This window comes from Elephas maximus, chromosome 11 (genome assembly GCF_024166365.1).
Source record: "Elephas maximus indicus isolate mEleMax1 chromosome 11, mEleMax1 primary haplotype, whole genome shotgun sequence".
Classification (NCBI taxonomy): domain Eukaryota; kingdom Metazoa; phylum Chordata; class Mammalia; order Proboscidea; family Elephantidae; genus Elephas; species Elephas maximus.
Genome location: NC_064829.1, coordinates 3,077,574 through 3,093,495, shown reverse-complemented (window position 1 = coordinate 3,093,495; position 15,922 = coordinate 3,077,574).

Here is a 15,922-nt window from a genome sequence, read left to right as displayed (position 1 = left end):
TGCTTGTTGTTAGGGGGTTAGGGTTGTTTGATGTTAGGGGTTTAGGGTTGTTTGTTGTTAGGGGGTTAGTGTTGTTTGTTGTTTGGGGTTTAGGGTTGTTTGTTGTTACGGGGTTAGTGTTGTTTGTTGTTACGGGGTTAGGGTAGTTTCTTGTTAGGGGTTTAGTGTTGTTTGTTGTTAGGGGGTTAGTGTTTGTTGTTAGGGGTTTAGGGTTTTTTCTTGTTGGGGTTTAGTCGTTTTTGTTGTTAGGGTGTTAGTGTTTACTGTGGGTAGGGGGTTAGTGTTGTTGGTTGTTCGGGGGTTAGGATTGTTTGTTGTTTTGGGGGTTAGGGTTGTTTGTTGTTAGGGGGTTAGTGTTGTTTGTGGTTAGGGTGTTAGGGTTGTTTGTTGTTAGTGGGTTAGGGTTGTTTGTTGTTAGTGGGTTAGTGTTTTTGGTTTTTATTGGTTAGGGTTGTTTGTTGTTTGGGGGTTAGTGTTTGTTGTTAGGGGGTTAGGGTTGTTTGTTGTTAGGGTGTTAGTGTTCTTTGATGTTAGGGGTTTAGGGTTGTTTGTTGTTAGGGTGTTAGTGTTGTTTGTTGTTAGGGGGTTGGGGTGTTTGTTGTTAGGGTGTTAGTGTTGTTTGTTGTTAGTGGGTTAGGTTTGTTTGTTGTTTGCTTAGGGTTGTTTGTTGTTAGGGCGTTAGTGTTGTTTGTTGTTAGGGGTTTATGGTTGTTTCTTGTTGGAGTTTAGTGGTTTTTGTTGTTAGGGTGTTAGTGTTTACTGTGGTTAGGGGGTTAGTGTTGTTGGTTGTTCGGGGGTTAGGATTGTTTGTTGTTAGGGGGTTAGGGTTGTTTGTTGTTTGGAGGTTAGTGTTGTTTGTTGTTTCGGGGTTAGTGTTGTTTGTTGTTACGGGGTTAGGGTAGTTTCTTGTTAGGGGTTTAGTGTTGTTTGTTGTTAGGGGGTTAGTGTTTGTTGTTAGGGGTTTAGGGTTGTTTCTTGTTGGGGTTTAGTGGTTTTTGTTGTTAGGGTGTTAGTGTTGTTTGTTGTTACGGTGTTAGTGTTTTGTGTTGTTAGGGGGTTAGTGTTGTTTGATGTTAGGGGTTTAGGGTTGTTTGTTGTTAGGGGGTTTGGGTTGTTGTTAGTGGGTTAGGGTTGTTTGTTGTTAGTGAGTTAGTGTTTTTGGTTTTTACGGGTTAGGGTTGTTTGTTGTTTGGGGGTTAGTGTTTGTTGTTAGGGGGCTAGGGTTGTTTGTTGTTAGGGTGTTATTGTTCTTTGATGTATAGGGGTTTAGGGTTGTTTGTTGTTAGGGGTTTATTGTTGTTTGTTGTTAGGGTGTTAGGGGTGTTTGTTGTTAGTGGGTTAGGGTTGTTTGTTGATAAGGGGTTAGGTTTTGTGTTGTTAGGGGTTTAGTATTGTTCGTTGCTGGGGGTTAGTGTTGTTTGTTCTTAGGGCGTTAGTGTTGTTTGTTCTTAGGGGTTAGGGTTGGTTGTTGTTAGGTTGTTAGGGTTGTTTATTGCTAGTGGTTTAGGTTTGTTTGTTGTTAGTGGGTTAGTGTTTTTGGTTTTTAGGGGTTAGGGTTGTTTGTTGTTTGGGTGTTAGTGTTTGTTCTTAGGGGGTTAGAGTTGTTTGTTGTTAGGGTGTTAGTGTTCTTTGATGTTAGGGGTTTAGGGCTGTTTGTTGTTAGGGGGTTAGTGTTGTTTCTTGTTAGGGGGTTAGGGTTGTTTGTTTTTAGGGTGTTAGTGTTGTTTGTTGTTAGGGGGTTAGGGTTGTTTGTTGTTAGGGTGTTAGTGTTCTTTGTTGTTAGTGGGTTAGTGTTTTTTGTTGTTTGGTTAGGGTTGCTTGTTGTTAGGGGGTTAGTGTTGTTTTTTGTTAGGGGTTTAGGGTTGTTTCTTGTTGGGGTTTAGTGGTTTTTGTTGTTAGGGTGTTAGTGTTTACTGTGGTTAGGGGGTTAGTGTTGTTGGTTGTTCGGGGGTTAGGATTGTTTGTTGTTAGGGGGTTAGGGTTGTTTGTTGTTAGGGGGTTAGTGTTGTTTGTGGTTAGGGTGTTAGGGTGGTTTGTTGTTAGTGGGTTAGGGTTGTTTGTTGTTAGTGGTTTAGTGTTTTTGGTTTTTAGGGGTTAGGGTTGTTTGTTGTTAGGGGGTTAGTGTTGTTTGTTGTTAGGGGTTTAGGGTTGTTTCTTGTTGGGGTTTAGTGGTTTTTGTTGTTAGGGTGTTAGTGTTGTTTGTTGTTAGGGTGTTAGTGTTTTGTGTTGTTAGGGGTTTAGTGTTGTTTGATGTTAGGGGTTTAGGGTTGTTTGTTGTTAGGGGGTTAGTGTTGTTTGTTGTTAGGGTGTTAGGGTTGTTTGTTGTTAGTGGGTTAGGGTTGTTTGTTGTTAGTGGTGTAGTGTTTTTGGTTTTCAGGGGTTAGGGTTGTTTGTTGTTTGGGGGTTAGTGTTTGTTGTTAGGGGGTTATGGTTGTTTGTTGTTAGGGTGTTAGTGTTCTTTGATGTTAGGGGTTTAGGGTTGTTTGTTGTTAGGGGGTTAGTGTTGTTTGTTGTTAGGGGGTTAGGGTTGTTTGTTGTTAGGGGGTTACGGTTGTTTGTTGTTAGGGGGTTAGGGTTGTTTGTCGTTAGGGTGTTAGTGTTGTTTGTTGTTAGTGGGTTAGGTTTGTTTGTTGTTTGGTTAGGTTTGTTTGTTGTTAGGGGGTTAGTGTTTTTTGTTGTTAGGGGTTTAGGGTTGTTTCTTGTTGGGGTTTAGTGGTTTTTGTTGTTCGGGTGTTAGTGTTTATTGTGGTTAGGGGGTTAGTGTTGTTGGTTGTTCGGGGGTTAGGATTGTTTGTTGTTAGGGGGTTAGGGTTGTTTGTTGTTTGGGGGTTAGGGATGTTTGTTGTTACGGGGTTAGTGTTGTTTGTTGTTACGGGGTTAGGGTAGTTTCTTGTTAGAGGTTTAGTGTTGTTTGTTGTTAGGGGCTTTGTGTTTGTTGTTAGGGGTTTAGGGTTGTTTCTTGTTGGGGTTTAGTGGTTTTTGTTGTTAGGGTGTTAGTGTTGTTTGTTGTTAGGGTGTTAGTGTTTTGTGTTGTTAGGGGGTTAGTGATGTTTGATGTTAGTGGTTTAGGGTTGTTTGTTGTTAGGGGGTTAGTGTTGCTTGTTGTTAGGGTGTTAGGGTTGTTTTTTGTTAGTGGGTTAGGGTTGTTTGTTGATAAGGGTTTAGGTTTTGTGTTGTTAGGGGTTTAGTATTGTTTGTTGCTGGGGGTTAGTGTTATTTGTTCTTAGGGCGTTAGTGTTGTTTGTTCTTAGGGGTTAGGGTTGGTTGTTGTTAGGGTGTTAGTGTTTTGTGTTGTTAGGGTGTAGTGTTGTTTGATGTTAGGGGTTTAGGGTTGTTTGTTATTAGGGGGTTAGTGTTGTTTGTTGTTAGGGTGTTAGGGTTGTTTGTTGTTAGTGGGTTAGGTTTGTTTGTTGTTAGTGGGTTAGTGTTTTTGGTTTTCAGGGGTTAGGGTTGTTTGTTGTTTGGGGGTTAGTGTTTGTTGTTAGGGGGTTAGGGTTGTTTGTTGTTAGGGTGTTAGTGTTCTTTGATGTCAGGGGTTTAGGGTTGTTTGTTGTTAGGGGGTTAGGGTTGTTTGTTGTTAGGGTGTTAGTGTTGTTTGTTGTTAGGGGGTTAGGGTTGTTTGTTGTTAGCGTGTTAGTGTTGTTTGTTGTTAGTGGGTTAGGGTTTTTTGTTGTTTGGTTAGGGTTGTTTGTTGTTAGGGGGTTAGTGTTGTTTGTTGTTAGGGGTTTAGGGTTGTTTCTTGTTGGGGTTTAGTGGTTTTTGTTGTTAGGGTGTTAGTGTTTACTGTGGTTAGGGGGTTAGTGTTGTTGGTTGTTCTGGGGTTAGGATTGTTTGTTGTTAGGGGGTTAGGGTTGTTTGTTGTTTGGAGGTTAGTGTTGTTTGTTGTTTCGGGGTTAGTGTTGTTTGTTGTTACGGGGTTAGGGTAGTTTCTTGTTAGGGGTTTAGTGTTGTTTGTTGTTAGGGGGTTAGTGTTTGTTGTTAGGGGTTTAGGGTTGTTTCTTGTTGGGGTTTAGTGGTTTTTGTTGTTAGGGTGTTAGTGTTGTTTGTTGTTACGGTGTTAGTGTTTTGTGTTGTTAGGGGGTTAGTGTTGTTTGATATTAGGGGTTTAGGGTTGTTTGTTGTTAGGGGGTTTGGGTTGTTGTTAGTGGGTTAGGGTTGTTTGTTGTTAGTGAGTTAGTGTTTTTGGTTTTTACGGGTTAGGGTTGTTTGTTGTTTGGGGGTTAGTGTTTGTTGTTAGGGGGCTAGGGTTGTTTGTTGTTAGGGTGTTATTGTTCTTTGATGTATAGGGGTTTAGGGTTGTTTGTTGTTAGGGGTTTATTGTTGTTTGTTGTTAGGGTGTTAGGGGTGTTTGTTGTTAGTGGGTTAGGGTTGTTTGTTGATAAGGGGTTAGGTTTTGTGTTGTTAGGGGTTTAGTATTGTTCGTTGCTGGGGGTTAGTGTTGTTTGTTGTTAGGGGTTTAGGGTTGTTTCTTGTTGTGGTTTAGTGGTTTTTGTTTTTAGGGTGTTAGTGTTTATTGTGGTTAGGGGGTTAGTGTTGTTGGTTGTTCGGGGGGTTAGCATTGTTTGTTCTTAAGGGGTTAGGGTTGTTTGTTTTTTGGGCTTTAGGCTTGTTTGTTGTTTGGGGGTTAGGGTTGTTTGTTGTTACGGTTTAGTGTTGTTTGTTGTTACGGGGTTAGGGTATTTTCTTGTTAGGGGTTCAGTGTTGTTTGTTGTTAGGGGGTTAGTGTTTTTTGTTAGGGGTTTAGGGTTGTTTCTTGTTGGGGTTTATTGGTTTCTGTTGTTAGGTTGTTAGTGTTGTTTGTTGTTAGGGTGTTAGTGTTTTGTGTTGTTAGGGGGTTAGTGTTGTTTGATGTTAGGGGGTAAGTGTTGTTTGTTGTTAGGGGGTTAGTGTTGTTTGTTGTTAGTGGGTTAGGGTTTTTTGTTGTTTGGTTAGGATTGTTTGTTGTTAGGGGGTTAGTGTTGTTTGTTGTTAGGGGGTTAGTGTTGTTTGTTGTTAGGGGGTTCGGGTTGTTTGTTGTTCGGGTGTTAGTGTTGTTTGTTGTTAGGGGGTTAGGGTTGTTTGTTGTTAGGGTGTTAGTGTTGTTTGTTGTTAGTGGGTTAGGGTTTTTTGTTGGTTGGTTAGGGTTGTTTGTTGTTAGGGGGTTGGTGGTGTTTGTTCTTAGGGGTTTAGGGTTGTTTCTTGTTGGGGTTTAGTGGTTTTTGTTGTTAGGGTGTTAGTGTTGTTTGTTGTTAGGGTGTTAGTGTTTTGTGTTGTTAGGGGTTTAGTGTTGTTTGATGTTAGGGGTTTAGGGTTGTTTGTTGTTAGGGGGTTAGTGTTGTTTGTTGTTAGGGTGTTAGGGTTGTTTGTTGTTAGTGGTTTAGGGTTGTTTGTTGTTAGTGGGTTAGTGTTTTTGGTTTTCAGGGGTTAGGGTTGTTTGTTGTTTGGGGGTTAGTGTGTGTTGTTAGGGGGTTAGGGTTGTTTGTTGTTAGGGTGTTAGTGTTCTTTGGTGTTAGGGGTTTAGTGTTGTTTGTTGTTAGGGGGTTAGTGTTGTTCGTTGTTAGGGGGTTAGGTTTGTTTCTTGTTATGGGGTTAGTGTTGTTTGTTGTTACGGGGTTAGGGTAGTTTCTTGTTCGGGGTTTAGTGTTGTTTTTTGTTAGGGGGTTAGTGTTTGTTGTTAGGGGTTTAGGGTTGTTTCTTGTTGGGGTTTAGGGGTTTTTGTTGTTAGGGTGTTAGTGTTGTTTCTTGTTAGGGTGTTAGTGTTTTGTGTTGTTAGGGGGTTAGTGTTGTTTGATGTTAGGGGTTTAGGGTTGTTTGTTGTTAGGGGGTTAGTGTTGTTTGTTGTTAGGGGGTTAGGGTTGTTTGTTGTTAGGGTGTTAGTGTTGTTTGTTGTTAGGGAGTTAGGGTTGTTTGTTGTCAGGGTGTTAGTGTTGTTTGTTGTTGGTGGGTTAGCGTTTTTTGTTGTTTGGTTAGGGTTGTTTTTTGTTAGGGGGTTAGTGTTGTTTGTTGTTAGGGGTTTAGGGTTGTTTCTTGTTGTGGTTTAGTGGTTTTTGTTGTTAGGGTGTTAGTGTTTATTGTGGTTAGGGGGTTAGTGTTGTTGGTTGTTCGGGGGGTTAGCATTGTTTGTTCTTAAGGGGTTAGGGTTGTTTGTTGTTTGGGCTTTAGGGTTGTTTGTTGTTTGGGGATTAGGTTTGTTTGTTGTTACGGTTTAGGGTTGTTTGTTGTTACGGGGTTAGGGTATTTTCTTGTTAGGAGTTCAGTGTTGTTTGTTGTTAGGGGGTTAGTGTTTTTTGTTAGGGGTTTAGGGTTGTTTCTTGTTGGGGTTTAGTGGTTTCTGTTGTTAGAGTGTTAGTGTTGTTTGTTGTTACGGTGTTAGTGTTTTGTGTAGTTAGGGGGTTAGTGTTGTTTGATGTTGGGGGTAAGGGGTGTTTGTTGTTAGGGGGTTAGTGTTGTTTGTTGTTAGGGTGTTAGGGTTCTTTGTTGTTAGTGGGTTAGGGTTGTTTGTTGTTAGTGGGTTAGATTTTTTGGTTTTTAGGGGTTAGGGTTGTTTGTTGTTTGGGGGTTAGTGTTTGTTGTTAGGGGGTTAGGAATGTTTGTTGTTAGGGTGTTAGTGTTCTTTGATGTTAGGGGTTTAGGGTTGTTTGTTGTTAGGGGGTTAGTGTTTGTTGTTAGGGTGTTAGGGTTGTTTGTTGTTAGTGGGTTTGGGTTGTTTGTTGTTAGTGCGTTAGTGTTTTTGGTTTTTAGGGGTTAGGGTTGTTTGTTGTTTGGGGGTTAGTGTTTGTTCTTAGGGGGTTAGGGTTGTTTGTTGTTAGGGTGTTAGTGTTCTTTGATGTTAGGTGTTTAGGGTTGTTTGTTGTTGGGGGGTTAGTGTTGTTTGTTGTTAGGGGGTTAGGGTTGTTTGTTGTTAGGGTGTTAGTGTTGTTTGTTGTTAGGGGGTTAGGGTTGTTTGTTGTTAGGGTGTTAGTGTTGTTTGTTGTTAGTGGTTTAGGGTTTTTTGTTGTTTGGTTAGGATTGTATGTTGTTAGGGGGTTAGTGTTGTTTGTTGTTAGGGGTTTAGGGTTGTTTCTTGTTTTGGTTTAGTGGTTTTTGTTGTTAGGGTGTTAGTGTTGTTTGTTCTTACGGTGTTAGTGTTTTGTGTTGTTAGGGGGTTAGTGTTGTTTGATGTTAGGGGTTTAGGGTTGTTTGTTGTTAGGGGGTTAGTGTTGTTTGTTGTTAGGGTGTTAGGGTTGTTTGTTGTTAGTGGTTTAGGGTTGTTTGTTGTTAGTGGGTTAGTGTTTTTGGTTTTCAGGGGTTAGGGTTGTTTGTTGTTTGGGGGTTAGTGTGTGTTGTTAGGGGGTTAGGGTTGTTTGTTGTTAGGGTGTTAGTGTTCTTTGGTGTTAGGGGTTTAGTGTTGTTTGTTGTTAGGGGGTTAGTGTTGTTCGTTGTTAGGGGGTTAGGTTTGTTTCTTGTTATGGGGTTAGTGTTGTTTGTTGTTACGGGGTTAGGGTAGTTTCTTGTTCGGGGTTTAGTGTTGTTTTTTGTTAGGGGGTTAGTGTTTGTTGTTAGGGGTTTAGGGTTGTTTCTTGTTGGGGTTTAGGGGTTTTTGTTGTTAGGGTGTTAGTGTTGTTTCTTGTTAGGGTGTTAGTGTTTTGTGTTGTTAGGGGGTTAGTGTTGTTTGATGTTAGGGGTTTAGGGTTGTTTGTTGTTAGGGGGTTAGTGTTGTTTGTTGTTAGGGGGTTAGGGTTGTTTGTTGTTAGGGTGTTAGTGTTGTTTGTTGTTAGGGAGTTAGGGTTGTTTGTTGTCAGGGTGTTAGTGTTGTTTGTTGTTGGTGGGTTAGCGTTTTTTGTTGTTTGGTTAGGGTTGTTTTTTGTTAGGGGGTTAGTGTTGTTTGTTGTTAGGGGTTTAGGGTTGTTTCTTGTTGTGGTTTAGTGGTTTTTGTTGTTAGGGTGTTAGTGTTTATTGTGGTTAGGGGGTTAGTGTTGTTGGTTGTTCGGGGGGTTAGCATTGTTTGTTCTTAAGGGGTTAGGGTTGTTTGTTGTTTGGGCTTTAGGGTTGTTTGTTGTTTGGGGGTTAGGGTTGTTTGTTGTTACGGTTTAGTGTTGTTTGTTGTTACGGGGTTAGGGTATTTTCTTGTTAGGGGTTCAGTGTTGTTTGTTGTTAGGGGGTTAGTGTTTTTTGTTAGGGGTTTAGGGTTGTTTCTTGTTGGGGTTTATTGGTTTCTGTTGTTAGGTTGTTAGTGTTGTTTGTTGTTAGGGTGTTAGTGTTTTGTGTTGTTAGGGGGTTAGTGTTGTTTGATGTTAGGGGTAAGTGTTGTTTGTTGTTAGGGGGTTAGTGTTGTTTGTTGTTAGTGGGTTACGGTTTTTTGTTGTTTGGTTAGGATTGTTTGTTGTTAGGGGGTTAGTGTTGTTTGTTGTTAGGGGGTTAGTGTTGTTTGTTGTTAGGCGGTTAGGGTTGTTTGTTGTTAGGGTGTTAGTGTTGTTTGTTGTTAGGGGGTTAGGGTTGTTTGTTGTTAGGGTGTTAGTGTTGTTTGTTGTTAGTTGGTTAGGGTTTTTTGTTGGTTGGTTAGGGTTGTTTGTTGTTAGGGGTTAGTGGTGTTTGTTCTTAGGGGTTTAGGGTTGTTTCTTGTTGGGGTTTAGTGGTTTTTGTTGTTAGGGTGTTAGTGTTGTTTGTTGTTAGGGTGTTAGTGTTTTGTGATGTTAGGGGGTTAGTGTTGTTTGATGTTAGGGGTTTAGGGTTGTTTGTTGTTAAGGGGTTAGTGTTGTTTGTTGTTAGGGTGTTCGGGTTGTTTGTTGTTAGTGGGATAGGGTTGTTTGTTGTTAGTGCTTTGGTGTTTTTGGTTTTTAGGGTTTAGGGTTGTTTGTTGTTTGGGGGTTAGTGTTTGTTGTTAGGGGGTTAGGGTTGTTTGTTGTTAGGGTGTTAGTGTTCTTTGATGTTAGGGGTTTAGGGTTGTTTGTTGTTAGGGGGTTAGTGTTGTTTGTTGTTAGGGGGTTAGGGTTGTTTGTTGTTAGGGTGTTAGTGTTGTTTGTTGTTAGGGGGTTAGGGTTGTTTGTTGTTAGGGTTTTAGTGTTGTTTCTTGTTAGTGGGTTAGGGTTTTTTGTTGCTTGGTTGGGATTGTTTGTTGTTAGGGGGTTTGTGTTGTTTGTTTTTAGGGGGTTAGTGTTGTTTGTTGTTAGGGGTTTAGGGTTGTTTCTTGTTGGGGTTTAGTGGTTTTTGTTGTTAGGGTGTTAGTCTTTATTGTGGTTAGGGGGTTAGTGTTGTTGGTTGTTCGGGGGTTAGTGTTGTTCGTTGTTAGGGGGTTAGGGGTGTTTCTTCTTACGGGGTTAGTGTTGTTTGTTGTTACGGGGTTAGGGTAGTTTCTTTTTCGGGGTTTAGTGTTGTTTTTTGTTAGGGGGTTATTGTTTGTTGTTAGGGGTTTAGGGTTGTTTGTTGTTAGTGGTTTAGGGTTGTTTGTTGTTAGTGGGTTAGTGTTTTTGGTTTTCAGGGGTTAGGGTTGTTTGTTGTTTGGGGGTTAGTGTGTGTTGTTAGGGGGTTAGGGTTGTTTGTTGTTAGGGTGTTAGTGTTCTTTGGTGTTAGGGGTTTAGTGTTGTTTGTTGTTAGGGGGTTAGTGTTGTTCGTTGTTAGGGGGTTAGGTTTGTTTCTTGTTATGGGGTTAATGTTGTTTGTTGTTACGGGGTTAGGGTAGTTTCTTGTTCGGGGTTTAGTGTTGTTTTTTGTTAGGGGGTTAGTGTTTGTTGTTAGGGGTTTAGGGTTGTTTCTTGTTGGGGTTTAGGGGTTTTTGTTGTTAGGGTGTTAGTGTTGTTTCTTGTTAGGGTGTTAGTGTTTTGTGTTGTTAGGGGGTTAGTGTTGTTTGATGTTAGGGGTTTAGGGTTGTTTGTTGTTAGGGGGTTAGTGTTGTTTGTTGTTAGGGGGTTAGGGTTGTTTGTTGTTAGGGTGTTAGTGTTGTTTCTTGTTAGTGGGTTAGGGTTTTTTGTTGCTTGGTTGGGATTGTTTGTTGTTAGGGGGTTTGTGTTGTTTGTTTTTAGGGGGTTAGTGTTGTTTGTTGTTAGGGGTTTAGGGTTGTTTCTTGTTGGGGTTTAGTGGTTTTTGTTGTTAGGGTGTTAGTCTTTATTGTGGTTAGGGGGTTAGTGTTGTTGGTTGTTCGGGGGTTAGTGTTGTTCGTTGTTAGGGGGTTAGGGGTGTTTCTTCTTACGGGGTTAGTGTTGTTTGTTGTTACGGGGTTAGGGTAGTTTCTTTTTCGGGGTTTAGTGTTGTTTTTAGTTAGGGGGTTATTGTTTGTTGTTAGGGGTTTAGGGTTGTTTGTTGTTAGGGTGTTAGTGTTGTTTGTTGTTTGGGGGTTAGGGCTGTTTGTTGTTACGGGGTTAGTGTTGTTTGTTGTTACGGGGTTAGGGTAGTTTCTTGTTAGGTGTTTAGTGTTGTTTGTTGTTAGGGGGTTAGTGTTTGTTGTTAGGGGTTTCGGGTTGTTTCTTGTTGGGGTTTAGTGGTTTTTGTTGTTAGGGTGTTAGTGTTGTTTGTTGTTAGGGTGTTAGTGTTTTGTGTCGTTAGGGGGTTAGTGTTGTTTGATGTTAGGGGTTTAGGGTTGTTTGCTGTTAGGGGGTTAGTGTTGTTTGTTGTTAGGGTGTTAGGGTTGTTCGTTGTTCGTGGTTTAGGGTAGTTTGTTGTTAGTGGGTTAGTGTTTTTGGTTTTTAGCGGTTAGGGTTGTTTGTTGTTTGGGGGTTAGTGTGTGTTGTTTGGGGGTTAGGGTTGTTTGTTGTTAGGGTGTAAGTGTTCTTTGATGTTAGGGGTTTAGGGTTGTTTGTTGTTAGGGTGTTAGTGTTGTTTGTTGTTTGGGGGTTAGGGCTGTTTGTTGTTACGGGGTTAGTGTTGTTTGTTGTTACGGGGTTAGGGTAGTTTCTTGTTAGGTGTTTAGTGTTGTTTGTTGTTAGGGGGTTAGTGTTTGTTGTTAGGGTTTTCGGGTTGTTTCTTGTTGGGGTTTAGTGGTTTTTGTTGTTAGGGTGTTAATGTTGTTTGTTGTTAGGGTGTTAGTGTTTTGTGTTGTTAGGGGGTTAGTGTTGTTAGTTGTTAGTGGTTTAGGGTAGTTTGTTGTTAGTGGGTTAGTGTTTTCGGTTTTTAGGGGTTAGGGTTGTTTGTTGTTAGTGGGTTAGTGTTTTTGGTTTTTAGGGGTTAGGGTTGTTTGGTGTTTGGGGGTTAGTGGTTGTTGTTAGGGGGTTAGGGTTGTTTGTTGTTAGGGTGTTAGTGTTCTTTGATGTTAGGGGTTTAGTGTTGTTTGTTGTTAGGGGGTTAGTGTTGTTTGTTGTTAGGGGGTTAGGGTTGTTTGTTGTTAGGGTGTTAGTGTTGTTTGTTGTTAGGGGGTTAGGGTTGTTTGTTGTTAGGGTGTTAGTGTTGTTTGTTGTTAGTGGGTTAGGGTTTTTTGTTGTTTGGTTAGGATTGTTTGTTGTTAGGGGGTTAGTGTTGTTTGTTGTTAGGGGGTTAGTGTTGTTTCTTGTTAGGGGGTTAGGGTTGTTTGTTGTTAGGGTGTTAGTGTTGTTTGGTGTTAGTGGGTTAGGGTTTTTTGTTGTTTGGTTAGGGTTGTTTGTTGTTAGGCGGTTAGTGTTGTTTGTTCTTAGGGGTTTAGCATTGTTTCTTGTTGGGGTTTAGTGGTTTTTGTTGTTAGGGTGTTAGTGTTTATTGTGGTTAGGGGGTTAGTGTTGTTGGTTGTTCGGGGGTTACGATTGTTTGTTGTTAGGGAGTTAGGGTTGTTTGATGTTTGGGGGTTAGGGTAGTTTGTTGTTACGGGGTTAGTGTTGTTTGTTGTTACGGGGTTAGGGTAGTTTATTGTTAGGGGTTTAGTGTTGTTTGTTGTTAGGGGGTTAGTGTTTGTTGTTAGGGGTTTCGGGGTGTTTCTTGTTGGGGTTTAGTGGTTTTTGTTGTTAGGGTGTTAGTGTTGTTTGTTGTTAGGGTGTTAGTGTTTTGTGTTGTTAGGGGGTTAGTGTTGTTTGATGTTAGGGGTTTAGGGTTGTTTGTTGTTAGGGGGTTAGTGTTTGTTGTTAGGGTGTTAGGGTTGTTTGTTGTTAGTGTGTTAGGGTTGTTTGTTGTTAGTGGGTTAGTGTTTTTGGTTTTTAGGGGTTAGGCTTGTTTGTTGTTTGGGGGTTAGTGTTTGTTGTTAGGGGGTTAGGGTTGTTTGTTGTTAGGGTGTTAGTGTTCTTTGATGTTAGGGGTTTAGGGTTGTTTGTTGTTAGGGGGTCAGTGTTTGTTGTTAGGGTGTTAGGGTTGTTTGTTGTTAGTGGGTTAGGGTTGTTTGTTGTTAGGGTGTTAGTGTTCTTTGATGTTTGGTGTTTAGGGTTGTTTGTTGTTAGGGGGTTAGTGTTTGTTGTTAGGTTGTTAGGGTTGTTTGTTGTTAGGGTGTTAGTGTTGTTTGTTGTTAGGGTGTTAGTGTTGTTTGTTGTTAGTGGGTAAGGGTTTTTTGTTGTTTGGTTAGGATTGTTTGTTGTTAGGGGGTTAGTGTTGTTTGTTGTTAGTGGGTAAGGGTTTTTTGTTGTTTGGTTAGGATTGTTTGTTGTTAGGGGGTTAGTGTTGTTTGTTGTTAGGGGTTTAGGGTTGTTTCTTGTTGGGGTTTAGTGGTTTTTGTTGTTAGGGTGTTAGTGTTGTTTGTTGTTACGGTGTTAGTGTTTTGTGTTGTTAGGGGGTTAGTGTTGTTTGATGTTAGGGGTTTAGGGTTGTTTGTTGTTAGGGGTTTAGGGTTGTTTCTTGTTGGGGTTTAGTGGTTTTTGTTCTTAGGGTGTTAGTGTTGTTTGTTGTTAGGGTGTCAGTGTTTTGTGTCGTTAGGGGGTTAGTGTTGTTTGATGTTAGGTGTTAAGGGTTGTTTGTTGTTAGGGGGTTAGTGTTGTTTGTTGTTAGGGTGTTATTTTTGTTTGTTGTTAGTGGGTTAGGGTTGTTTGTTGTTAGTGGGTTAGTTTTTTTGGTTTTTAGGTGTTAGGGTTGTTTGTTGTTTGGGGGTTAGTGTTTGTTGTTAGGGGGTTAGGGTTGTTTGTTGTTAGGGTGTTAGTGTTGTTTGTTGTTAGTGGGTTAGCGTTTTTTGTTGTTTGGTTAGGATTGTTTTTTGTTAGGGGGTTAGTGTTTTTTGTTGTTAGGGGGTTAGTGTTGTTTGTTGTTAGGGGTTTAGGGTTCTTTCTTGTTGGGGTTTAGTGGTTTTTGTTGTTAGGGTGTTAGTCTTTATTGTGGTTAGGGGGTTAGTGTTGTCGGTTGTTCGGGGGTGAAGATTGTTTGTTGTTAAGGGGTTAGGGTTGTTTGTTGTTTGGGGGATAGGGCTGTTTGTTGTTACGGGGTTAGTGTTTGTTGTTACGGGGTTAGGGTAGTTTCTTGTTAGGGGTTTAGTGTTGTTTGTTGTTAGGGGGTTAGTGTTTGTTGTTAGGGGTTTCGGGTTGTTTCTTGTTGGGGTTTAGTGGTTTTTGTTGTTAGGGTGTTAATGTTGTTTGTTGTTAGGGTGTTAGTGTTTTGTGTTGTTAGGGGGTTAGTGTTGTTTGATGTTAGGGGTTTAGGGTTGTTTGTTGTTTGGGGGTTAGTGTTTGTTGTTAGGGGTTAGGGTTGTTTGTTGTTAGGGTGTTAGTGTTCTTTGATGTTTGGTGTTTAGGGTTGTTTGTTGTTAGGGGGTTAGTGTTGTTTGTTGTTAGGGTGTTAGTGTTGTTTGTTGTTAGTGGGTTAGGGTTTTTTGTTGTTTGGTTAGGATTGTTTGTTGTTAGGGGGTTAGTGTTGTTTGTTGTTAGTGGGTAAGGGTTTTTTGTTGTTTGGTTAGGATTGTTTGTTGTTAGGGGGTTAGTGTTGTTTGTTGTTAGGGGTTTAGGGTTTTTTCTTGTTGGGGTTTAGCGGTTTTTGTTGTTAGTGTGTTAGTGTTGTTTGTTGTTATGGTGTTAGTGTTTTGTGTTGTTAGGGGGTTAGTGTTGTTTGATGTTAGGGGTTTAGGGTTGTTTGTTGTTAGGGGGTTAGTGTTGTTTGTTTTTAGGGTGTTAGGGTTGTTTGTTGTTAGTGGTTTAGTGTTGTTTGTTGTTAGCGGGTTAGTGTTTCTGGTTTTTAGGGGTTAGGGTTGTTTGTTGTTTGGGGGTTAGTGTTTGTTGTTAGGGGGTTAGGGTTGTTTGTTGTTACGGTGTTAGTGTTTTTTGTTGTTAGGGGGTTAGTGTTGTTTGATGTTAGGGTGTTAGTGTTGTTTGTTGTTGGTGGCTTAGGGTTTTTTGTTGTTTGTTTAGGGTTGTTTTTTGTTAGGGCGTTAGTGTTGTTTGTTGTTAGGGGTTTAGGGTTGTTTCTTGTTGGGGTTTAGTGGTTTTTGTTGTTAGAGTGTTAGTGTTTATTGTGGTTAGGGGGTTAGTGTTGTTGGTTGTTCGGGGGGTTAGGATTGTTTGTTGTTAAGGGGTTAGGGTTGTTTGTTGTTTGTGGGTTAGGGTTGTTTGTTGTTACGGGTTAGTGTTGTTTGTTGTTATGGGGTTAGGGTAGTTTCTTGTTAGGGGTTCAGTGTTGCTTGTTGTTAGGGGGTTAGTGTTTGTTGTTAGGGGTTTAGGGTTGTTTATGGTTGGGGTGTTAGTGTTGTTTGTTGTTAGGGTGTTAGTGTTTTGTGCGGATAGGGGGTTAGTGTTGTTTGTTGTTAGGGGTTTAGGGTTGTTTCTTGTTGGGGTTTAGTGGTTTTTGTTGTTAGGGTGTTAGTGTTTATTGTGGTTAGGGGGTTAGTGTTGTTGGTTGTTCGGGGGGTTAGGATTGTTTGTTGATAAGGGGTTAGGGTTGTTTGTTGTTTGGGGGTTAGGGTTGTTTGTTGTTTGGGGGTTAGGGTTGTTTGTTGTTACGGGTTAGTGTTGTTTGTTGTTACGGGGTTAGGGTAGATTCTTGTTAGGGGTTCAGTGTTGTTTGTTGTTAGGGTGTTAGTGTTGTTTGTTGTTAGGGTGTTAGTGTTTTGTGTCTTTAGGGGGTTAGTCTTGTTTGATGTTAGGGGTTAAGGGTTGTTTGTTGTTAGGGGGTTAGTGTTGTTTGTTGTTAGGGTGTTAGCGTTGTTTGTTGTTAGTGGGTTAGGGTTGTTTGTTGCTAGTGGGTTAGTTTTTTTGGTTTTTAGGTGTTAGGGTTGTTTGTTGTTTGGAGGTTAGTGTTTGTTGTTAAGGGGTTAGGGTTGTTTGTTGTTAGGGTGTTAGTGTTGTTTGTTGTTAGTGGGTTAGCGTTTTTTGTTGTTTGGTTAGGATTGTTTTTTGTTCGGGGGTTAGTGTTTTTTGTTGTTAGTGGGTTAGTGTTGTTTGTTGTTAGGGGTTTAGGGTTGTTTCTTGTTGGGGTTTAGTGGTTTTTGTTGTTAGGGTGTTAGTCATTATTGTGGTTAGGGGGTTAGTGTTGTCGGTTGTTCGGGGGTTAGGATTGTTTGTTGTTAGGGGGTTAGGGTTGTTTGTTGTTTGGTGGATAGGGCTGTTTGTTGTTACGGGGTTAGTGTTGTTTGTTGTTACGGGGTTAGGGTAGTTTCTTGTTAGGGGTTTAGTGTTGTTTGTTGTTAGGGGGTTAGTGTTTGTTGTTAGGGGTTTCGGGTTGTTTCTTGTTGGGGTTTAGTGGTTTTTGTTGTTAGGGTGTTAATGTTGTTTGTTGTTAGGGTGTTAGTGTTTTGTGTTGTTAGGGGGTTAGTGCTGTTCGATGTTAGGGGTTTAGGGTTGTTTGTTGTTAGGGGGTTAGTGTTGTTTGTTGTTAGGGTGTTAGGGTTGTTTGTTCTTAGTGGGTTAGGGTTGTTTGTTGTTAGTGGGTTAGTGTTTTTGGTTTTTAGAGGTTAGGGTTGTTTGGTGTTTGGGGGTTAGTGTTTGTTGTTAGGGGGTTAGGGTTGTTTGTTGTTAGGGTGTTAGTGTTCTTTGATGTTAGGGGTTTAGTGTTGTTTGTTGTTAGGGGGTTAGTGTTGTTTGTTGTTAGGTGGTTAGGGTTGTTTGTTGTTAGGTTTTAGGGTTGTTTCAGGTTAGTGGTTTAGTTTTGTTTGTTGTTTGGTTAG